Source organism: Malurus melanocephalus, unplaced genomic scaffold (assembly GCF_030028575.1).
Source record: "Malurus melanocephalus ecotype Western Australia unplaced genomic scaffold, MMel_1.1 scaffold_244, whole genome shotgun sequence".
Lineage (NCBI taxonomy): Eukaryota > Metazoa > Chordata > Aves > Passeriformes > Maluridae > Malurus > Malurus melanocephalus.
In genome coordinates, this window is record NW_026623476.1 from 676341 (window position 1) to 686015 (window position 9675).

Consider the following 9675-nt stretch of genomic DNA (forward strand, 5'->3'; position numbering starts at 1 on the left):
TTTGCTCTCATGGCTGCAGCAAAGGAATGGGAAGCACGAGATCTGGCATGAAGTGCTGCTCCCATTGAAGCCAGTGGGCTGTTTGCCATTGGCTTCAGGGGAAGCCAAGATTTCAGTCTGCAGCCAGATTTGCTGGTGTGCTGTGCTATCCTGAGAGCAGGACCAGAGAGGGTTCTTGGTTTCCTGATAAAGCTATTACTGCCTCACCTCACGTTGTCCTCTGCTTGCTTTGGTGCTTTCAAATCTTAGGCTTCTTTCAAATCCTTGATGAAGAGACTGGTGCMTGATTTGTGCCTCTTKTATTGTCCTGTGATTGGAGCTCTTKGACATCTCATCAAAACCATCATCTGCACTGGGGATGTGGACAGTGCTAGAGAGTGGCAYAAGGCAAAGAAAGCAACAGGACAGGCTGGGTCAGGAGACTTGGGTGAAGTTACACTTATGGGACTGGCTGCAGGTAAATAACTGGGCCTTTTTCTCCAGGCAGAGACTTAGATCAGCTTGAATTAACTCTGAGTGGTTCCAAGAGAGTCTTGAGAGATTGTAAAGGTGGTCCAAGCTGGGCTTCCCTGCTTCACACCAACGTGGACTGTTGGAACCTTGATATTCTAAGCAACTTTTTCTTCRTTTCCTCTTAGGTGGGAGCCAAATYGTGTTAGTGAAGAGTTGTGGTGCAGGTACCCATGAGCCTGTCAGTAACCCTTTCCCAATTTACTGCTGTTCTCCCTGCCAATAAGCCACTCAAAGGCTGCTGTGCTGCTGTAGTGACACTGGTGTTATTTAGTGCATTATATAGAGCTCCACAACATTTACASCCCCAGCACCCACCTTCGGGCAGGGCTGGTGCCCTCCTCTCAAAAGCAGGAGGTGATCACAGAGTTGATCAGGATTCTACCAAGCAGCCCTAAATAGGTCCAAGTTGWTTTCATTTGAGTGGGCACATGGTGGAGCCTCTGTATGCCAAGGAAAAGAAACATTGCAAATAATTCTTGCTCTTTATTTCTATTTCTCCCTGATCAGGACCGCTCTCCCTGCTCATCCTGTGGGTTTGGTCTCTGCTGCCCCTTTCAGGGAACATCTGTAAGCACATCACATCTGTAAAAAAAGGCAGGAAGGTTTATCTGCTGGACYAAGAAGTTGTCCTGAATTTCCTCACCTCCAGATGCCTCGTGTTTGASAGTTCCTGCTCCTGGCCAGCCACAGCTTGTGTTCTCTGGCCCCCTGGGACTCAATCTCCTTCCTCTGACACTTCCACAAAGAGCCCCTGGTGGGAGAGGCTTTCTGGTAAGTTGAAACCACGGTGATATTTTATCCCACAAACAAGGAGTTGTAAATGTRGGTGTGTAAAGCTGAGGTAATGATCATACAGAGATCCATAGCTGAGAGTTTCACTGTGATTTCCTCCAGCAAGTTGAAGTGAAGCTGCCCAGAAGCTCAGCACTGGTGCAGGAGCGCACCCCGGTGTTACCTCTTTAAGCACCAAGATTTTTACAGGCAGAAATGCTCTTTCTTCTAATAATAAATGGGCAAGAATGGGGAGGAAAGCAAAGAAAAAGCCAAACAATGCCACATTCACTGGTGATTGCTTGGCTTAGCTCTGCAGCACCATTTCCCATCTCTCTTCCACATCATTCTGAGATTCTTCCCCAAGTGGATCTTATCAGTAGATAAGTGGCTGCCTCTGAGCCAACTCTTTTCTTCTGGTTCAGTGACTGGCACAATGTTTGCATGAACTCCAAACCATCAGCTTGTTGCTCTCCTGTTTTCTTTGCTGATATGATCCCCACCAGCTCTCACGTTTCCTAGGGCAAGCACAATCACGCACAATCAAACAAAATGGATCAGAATAAACAGAATTAGTGCTCATTCTTTCTTAACAACATGCCTGTAGGGGTTTTTTCCTCCCTTAGCAAATTCAATCCAGCTCCTTTCTCTCATGTTAATTCACTGTAGTTCTTCCCTGGGCTCTGGGTTACACGTAGCAATGAGATGAGAGGTTGGTGCTTTGCTTTGAGCAGCAGCTCAGCCTTTGTGTGTTTTGAATTTGAAGGAATGGGGYGAGGTGGGGGTTACTCGATTCACTTCCCACTGATTCTCTRTGGGTCCCTTCTGCTGCTGGTGAARTCCCWCCTGGACACTAAAGATGACCCTGTGCATCTTTCATCTGCTCATGTGTCCCTTTAATTCTTCTAATCGTTCCTTTTCCCCCTTTTTKCTTTTTTTGTCTCTTCACTGGCTCTGATTTCAGCACTCCAAGCACAAGGCCCTGGAATGACTTTCCCAGGATCCTGGCAGATTTAAAGGTCAAACATCATGGCCAATCTGCTCCCGTGCATCCAAATACCACATGAGGGTGTCCTGGTGGCTGTGACCCTGGAGCCAGCTTCTCACATGGTGAAACTCCCTTGTGGCATCCAGGCCTTAGACCTACAAATTCTTCCCTGTGTGGTTGGTTATCTCTGACTGTTCCCTGGGACTGTTCCCTGAAMAGAAAGAGCAGCATTTGGCCCTTGGCTTTTGGGAGTTTCCGAACACCAGCCTCRAAACAAATGGAAACAATTTCCTCCCCCTTCAGACCAGAACCCTGTGCCAGGACAAGGACTGAGGGTGAGGTTTTAATGCTAATGGAGCTTTGGTGTGGCTTTTTTTTTTCTCCTGTCATCTGAGGAGGTCCCTGGCACKATGATAAAAGCCCCCACTGCCCACTGGGACTCCTCTCCTCGTGGAGAATGTGGTCCAGAAGGACACAAAGGTTTCCCCAGAAGCACATACCCATTCTGTGGCTCCAATTAGAGAAGATTTGTCTGTGTTTATTGCAAACAATGTTCTTCCTTGCCTTTGGCTCAGCAGGAGCCCGATTAGTGACTTCCCAGGGTCCTTGAAACCCAAGGGAATTAATTTGTCTTTAATTTTGTCCAAGCTGATACTTAGGAGAACGACTGGGAATATTGTAAAGCAGCTGCTGGCAGTGAAGAGTCCCAGCAAAGGATTTCACAGACCCCTGGTAGTGATGCTCAGCCTGTCCATCCTAAGCCAGCCTATGTAGGGAGGTGCAAGCCTCCATGCAGTGGAAGATGTGGTCCTGCTCCTCTTCCTTTTCCCTGCAACAGCTGGATTTGGCCAGCTGTGCTTTGSTGGTACCCGGTGATCACAATGTTTGTGTCACTTCACTACTGTTCACAGCATTTTTCAGTGTTTACTGACAGCCAGAGACATCCTTCATTTCTTGATGGATGCTCATCCCAGCTTCCCAGGGTCTGGGCTGTGCTGACATTCCAACATGTGCAGCCTTGGGTGAGCCAGTTCACTGCCCTGTGACTCAGGGAACCTCTGTTCTGGCAGAGGAGCCACGACAGCACTGCTTGGATGGGGATTCTTAAAGCACCTTGAGCTCCTTGCAAGGACAAGGGTGAGTGCAAACCTGTTCTGTTTCTCTGATGATGRTTTGAAGAGAAAACAACAGCCAGCAGAGCAGCTCATACATCCCTAGAGATGGTCACTTCATGGTTTGGGGCATTTTCAGGGGCTACTTCACATCCCAGGTACTGAAAAGGCTGAGCCAGTTTGGGGCTGGGACCCCTGTGCAGGGGGACACAGGAATTCTGTCAGGGCCGTGCTCAGCCTGAGCTTTTGCTGTAACAATTACAAGTGATAAAAKATCAGTTTTCTCAGTTTTCCTCCCCACAAGTTGGTTTAAAGGGAATGAAGGCAGATCCTGCTATAGCTTAGTGCATTACAAGCCAACTCAAATGACTCCCCACTGTCTTTTCATCTCTGTGAGACTTTTAATGCCCTAAGTCTTTGCAWGTCCTGGCACAAAGCCCAATTGAAGCATGAGCTCCAACAGAAGTTTTACMTTTAAAGTGGTTCTTTTGGCTTCAGAAATTTGCAGATTGAGGCTGAGAGAAGCAATTCAGCTGTTTACTTGCAGATCTGCACCAGCCCTGCTGTGCTCTTGCCCTCGCCTCGGTCAGAGTTGTGTTAACAGCGTTTTCCAATTAAAGTAGCAGCCTCAGTTACAGAAAATGCTTTTCCTATCTGGGAATTTATCTGATTTTACTCCTTTTAAATTACTCGTGGAGCATAGGGTTGTTTTGTTTCCYACCCCTTATCATAATTAATCCATCATCATTTCTGGTGACAAGGCTGACTTTTGCTGGATTTTTTATTTCTCGCCATTTCCATCAGTTTGTGCCAGTCACTGATGATGGGGAGACTGATGTGAGCAATCAGGCTAATACCAGGTGGACGAGCAATTCCTGAGGCTCTGCTCATTCAGAGCAGGAAAAGTGACACCTATTCTGGAGACAGAAAATCCCAGAGCCACTCTGTGTAAATTATGGCCATTTGCCTGTCCGAAATATTCCTACTCTGAAAACCTGGCTTATAAGACCTTCACAGCCAAGATCAAGGCTTTTTCCCATTACCTGAAAATTCCAAGTCTCCAAGAGAATAAATGGTATCAGTTGAAATCTTCATCTTTCTTCACAGTGATGAGGTGAGAGCTGCTTTTTTTCATTTCACCTCATTGGAAGGGATGTGCTGGGCTCTGTCCTGCCTGTGGTACAACGAGCTCAGCAAAGCTTGTCCTGTGGGATGCAGTGGGATCTGACTCTGGGATTTTCACTCCAGCCAGTTTTCCATTGTGGACAATGCTGTAACCATCTTCTGGTTGAASATGCTTTGCAACATGAGCAGGGAAATGCTGGGGCCGGGCCTGCAGGAACTGGGGCAGGACCAGATGCAGTGACAAAATCCCAGGATCCAGTGCTGCTGTCCTGTCCAGGAGGCCACAAAGGCCCTCTGTCCTRTGACATCCTTGTCCCAGAGTCTGAACCATGTCCACCACAGTGACCCTCAAACCTCTTCAGGACTCTTGCAAGGCTGCAGCAAGCACAGACTCCAGGCAAGGAAGCAAAGTCTGCTGCTGCCCCCACGTGTCACTCGTTCATTATTGTTGCCACACACCAGTAAATACCTGGGAACACTATTGGGAAGCATGAGGAGGAGCCAGCACAGCCACGCAGCTCCTGAGGTCAGGGATCTTGCTTTGGAAGACACTTCTGTTCCTTCCTCAAGCTCAGGGTGTTCCTTAGAATCAAAAAAAAACCTGCAAAATCAGATTGGACCTGTTTGGAAGTGAGGCGAGCTGGGGACAGCAAAGCTCAGAGGTGTCCTGGTGCCACACAGGAGGTGTGTGAGTGCTGGCAGCCTGGCCAGTGATGCTGAGCGATTCTGGATATGGCACAAAGCATTCAGGAGTCTTGGCTTGGGCTGTGAGGAGCTCAGCACGAGAGACAGCTCTTGGCAGGCTCAGCTCCCATGATAAGGTCATTGCAAAGACAAGTGATGCTTTCATCAACCTGCCTTTGCCCAGGATCAGCACCAGCTTGAGCAAGGGCTCACTCTGTGCTCCTGTGACACCCCGTGCTCTGTGAAGTGCCAAGGACAAAAGCTTTCTCACAAATTCATTGAAGCTTTTTCCAACCAATGTCCCGGCCCCCAGCTCCCATCCGTGCTGGCCCTGCCAGGTTGTGGTGTGGAACCACTGGACAGCACCCTTGGAAGAGGAACTTTCCCTCTGGACCAGTGGCACCTSGAGCTGAAGGGAGAACAGGCTGTGTTGCTGCTTCTTTGCTGCTTCCACATCATCAGGGACCTTGTGGTTTTGTCCTTTGTTGGGGTAGCACATGCTGACTGCTCTGGAGAGTATCAATCCCAAGAGCTGCCTGAAGCCTGGGCTGGCAGGTTGGTGGGAGCAGCCAGGCTCTCTCATGGAACCAGTTTGTGGCTCGGGGAGGTCCCAGACTGGCATTTCTGACCGTCCCTAACACAGCTCCTTGGAATGGCAGGGCTGGCTCTGTGCCATCCTTCCACCAAGAACCTTTTTGGCCTGGCACCATGAACAGATGGGCCATGGAGCAATTCCTCAGCTCAGATTGTCCACAGGCTTCCCTGGACACTGCCTGGAGCTCTCTGAGAACATCTGAAGGGAACAGCACTCGCTGGCAGGGCTGACRTGCTCCAGCAATTGGGGATTGCAAACACATGCTTCAGCTATGCAAGAAATCTTTGACTTGTTCTGAATGCAATTCTGCCTGGGTTTCTTCCCAGGAACATTCCTGTTCTTCACAATTTACCAGTTGCAGGAAGGGAGAAGGGGGAGGAGAGATTTTAAAGAGTAAGGGAGAGGAAAAGGAGCAAATCTCAGAGTGCTYTCCCCAGCCAAATTCCTCCAGAAGGACAGGGTGTGGAGCATGGACTCCAGASCCTGGGACCATCCCAAGAAAATATGGACTGCAAAATTAAAACCACTTTTAATTAGTCATTTGTTTTTGTAGAAGGAACAAGTCTCTGGTTTTCTGAAGTAATTCAGTGCCTGCTATCACACACTCCAGGCAGCCCTTGCTGTGTGATAGAAGGCAAGCACAGAGCCAGGGCTCCGAGCAGAGACACATTATCTCCTCCAGGAGACAGCAGTGCTGCTCACATCTGCATTCTGCTTCCCGAGATAAAAGCCCCAGTCCTGAGTCACAGCAAACGTGAGAGAGTTGCAAATGTAGTCCCTGGAGGTGGGAGTCATTTGATGTCTGAGATGAATGATGAAGCTGGGCCTTTCTTGTCACAGCTGCTCTGTCACAGACAGGAGAGGAAGCGTGCCAGGGTGGAGGCAGCAACTGGGCTTGTGYCCTGCGAGAGGTGCAGGGGACCCAGCTCCTCACACCCCGACCCCAGGGTGACAAATCCCCCATCTGATGGAGGGACACAGGGCACAGTGTGTGTCACCTGGCGGCTGGGCTGGGGTCACACTGCAGTGTCCCCTTGGATGAGGAGGCTCTCTCGGGGCTGTGGCCCTGCAGGGCAGGTGTGAGCTGCTCTCAGGGCTGCTGGCACARACATGGGCTCTGTGCTCTTTGCCAGCTGTGCCCACCTGAACCATCAGCTCCTTCCTGACAGYGCTGAGCTGCAGCCCCAGACCCTTCCAGGGCAGCCAACAACAGGACTTGTGTTCCATGGCAGATCTGGAACCTGCTGAGCTGCACAAGCTCCGAGGGGAGAAACCTTCAAAAGACTCGAGGTGTAACCTGATGCTACCAAGCATGCACTCTGAGTAACCTCCATAGCTCAATTAACTATATTAACACCTATAATTAATTTAATTTAGCTGAGATTTTCTCCCTTGTGTTGGGTGCCTGCTGTGTCAACCTCCTGTAGTTATGGCTGTGTGCATAATTCAATCAAATGTACATGCAGTACMCACATAAGCTGAGTCACTCCAGGTATCAGGGTGAGGTTCATTTTATTGTATTTGGCTCATGCTTCTACTTAACACAGGGATAATAAACTCGACTGAAAGTTGTGCTGCATTAGTCCAAAGCCAGAGCAAAGCCCAGCTTTTATTTGTTATTTGCAATAGAGGCATCATAATTTCTGTAAGGCCATGTCTAGAGTATGGATGGGGTTTGCACAGTGCTGTGAAGGAGCCTTTCTCATGGATCTGCTGAACTAAACAAGAGTGATTGGTTGATATTAAGGAGATGCTCAGGTACTTTTTCTTCAGCTTGTGCTGTGCATGTCAGGATAGGAGTTCACAGTCTGTGAGAATCCCCTCCTTCATCTGTTATTGACTGTACATTCTACATTTGGATTGTTAATGGCCCRTATGGTGAAGGAAACAAATTATTTCACTTTGCCTTGCTTTTATTAATCCCAAATTGKGGATCAGGCCACCAGCAATGATGGCCCTGGTGATCTGTGAATGGCAATTGTTATTCCTGTAATCCTGAGCASTTGGGGACTGTCAGATGCCACCAGAGCAGCAGTTGGCACTGGTGACAAGGTGTGCCAGGGTGTGTGAATGTCCCATCTCTGCCCAGGTGAGGTCACTGATCACTCAGACACTGAGTGAAGTTACTCATTCCCGAGGGTGGAGAGCAGCCTTTGCTGAGTGATCTGAAATCCAAACAGGATTTTATTGCACATCTTMGAATGCAGCTGAAAGAGAAGCAAAGAATGGCACGGGGGAATACGTCTGACGCTTCTCACACTTCAGAAGTGAGCCTGAAAAAAGAGAGACAAATACCAACTGATGAGGRAAAACTGCAATTCTGGGTCTGAGCAGGAGCTTCCAGGAATGGCAGGGACATGAGAGAGGAGCCCTGTTCTGGATTATTTGGAGAGCCTCAGCCAAGGCCTTCATGAAAGTTTTGATTCTTTACCACAGGGATTAACTCTGGGAAGCAGCTGGCACGGATGTGTGTTCCAGCTGGTGCCCAGCACCATGGASACATTGCTCTTTGCATTGAGTGAAAATGAGCAGGCTCTCAGCCCTACTGCCCTCTGCATTGATCCAAGTCAGGGCAGGRGGGTTTCTTCCTGAAATTCAGGGCACAAATGACCCTCATGTCATCTGAATGCAGATCATGACTGAACCATTGAGCTCGCASACAGACTCTGCTTGTTTGGGGCTTTGAAGCTCTCACAGTCTATCTGCTAACTCCAAAAATATTCCAATTATTTGGAATGATGACATCAGCCATGCAATTGACCCAGATCCAACATCAGCACTCCAACAAAACAGTTATTTCTTGTTAAGCACTATCAAGGASAAGTAATCCAGCCCAAACTGAGCCCTGTCAGCACAGCCTGGTTGATTCCCCCCCGTTTTTCCAGCATTTCCTCAGCAGTTTATTTTCCAGGTTTGAGYAGGTTACCCTGAGTAACCTGTATCTGTTTGACAAAACATGATTGTTGCTTGTAACTTTTGAACCTCCCTAGTCACGGAGAGGCTGTAAATGGCTCAGAAAAGGCATTTTGGCACCTATCATCTACTCCCCATGTTTGCAGAGCCCTCTCCAGACACTAAATCCTTTGTCTGTTGGGTCAGAAAACTGCCTAAGCTGGTTGAGCCTCAAAGTTATGTGGCCCAGGGACGGAGGGAAGGAAATCCTATAACCTGCTGGGGATGAGGTGCTGGCTCAACAACCACACTCCTGCCTGGCCACTCTCCCACTGCCCTTCCAGCTCTGCCAAAATCCCTCAGTCCCGGTGTATGGGCAGTTAARAGCTGGGAAGAACAGTTATTGCTTAAAAAAAATCGTTGATGCTTGTGGAGCCTTCCTTCTCTCAGTGTCACATTCATCAGCTGATGTTGTGTGTAATGCAGTGGCAGCCAGAGCTGGAGAGGAAATGCCCTCCACTCTTGCCCCCGACCCTGGGGTCGCACAGGGGAAGGCAAAGGGGTGGCCAAAGACTGTGCTCTGCTTTGATTTGACTTAAAAGCAGGTTTGTCCATCACCTTTAGGGCACAGAGCATCCAACAGCCAAAGCCCAGGCAGTGCCTCCAGGAGATCTTCACCCCGTGGACACTGGAGGGGAGCCTGGTTMATTCKGACMGGTGGCAAGGAGGGCGTTATTTCTCCTCTCCCTGCACCCCAGAAAAGCTTCGAGTGTGGAACTTGCTAACAGTGTGTGCTGAGCTTGTTTTTAAATAAGCCACGGGTCAGGGTGGGCCAAGGCAAACATGGCACTGTGAGCACAGCTGGGCAGCGCTGCGGCTGCAGGCACCGCCGAGTGGAGACAATGTTCATACAAATTGTAATTAATAGTGACATATTGTAATTGGAGTGTTATTACATACTGACAATATAATAACTGCAATGTTACTGTAACATA

At 48.9% G+C, this 9675-nt stretch overlaps 1 protein-coding gene across 1 annotated transcript in view; it reads left to right on the top strand.

Annotated features, from left to right (window-relative positions):
• The first annotated feature begins 1251 nt into the window (after positions 1-1251).
• LYSMD4 (LysM domain containing 4) overlaps positions 1252-9675 on the top strand; it is a 17961-nt gene continuing 9537 nt past the window's right edge. Inside the window, exon 1 of the mRNA XM_057375303.1 lies at positions 1252-1284. The gene's annotated coding sequence lies outside the window, so the exon portion shown is untranslated. The remainder of the gene's footprint in view (positions 1285-9675) is intronic.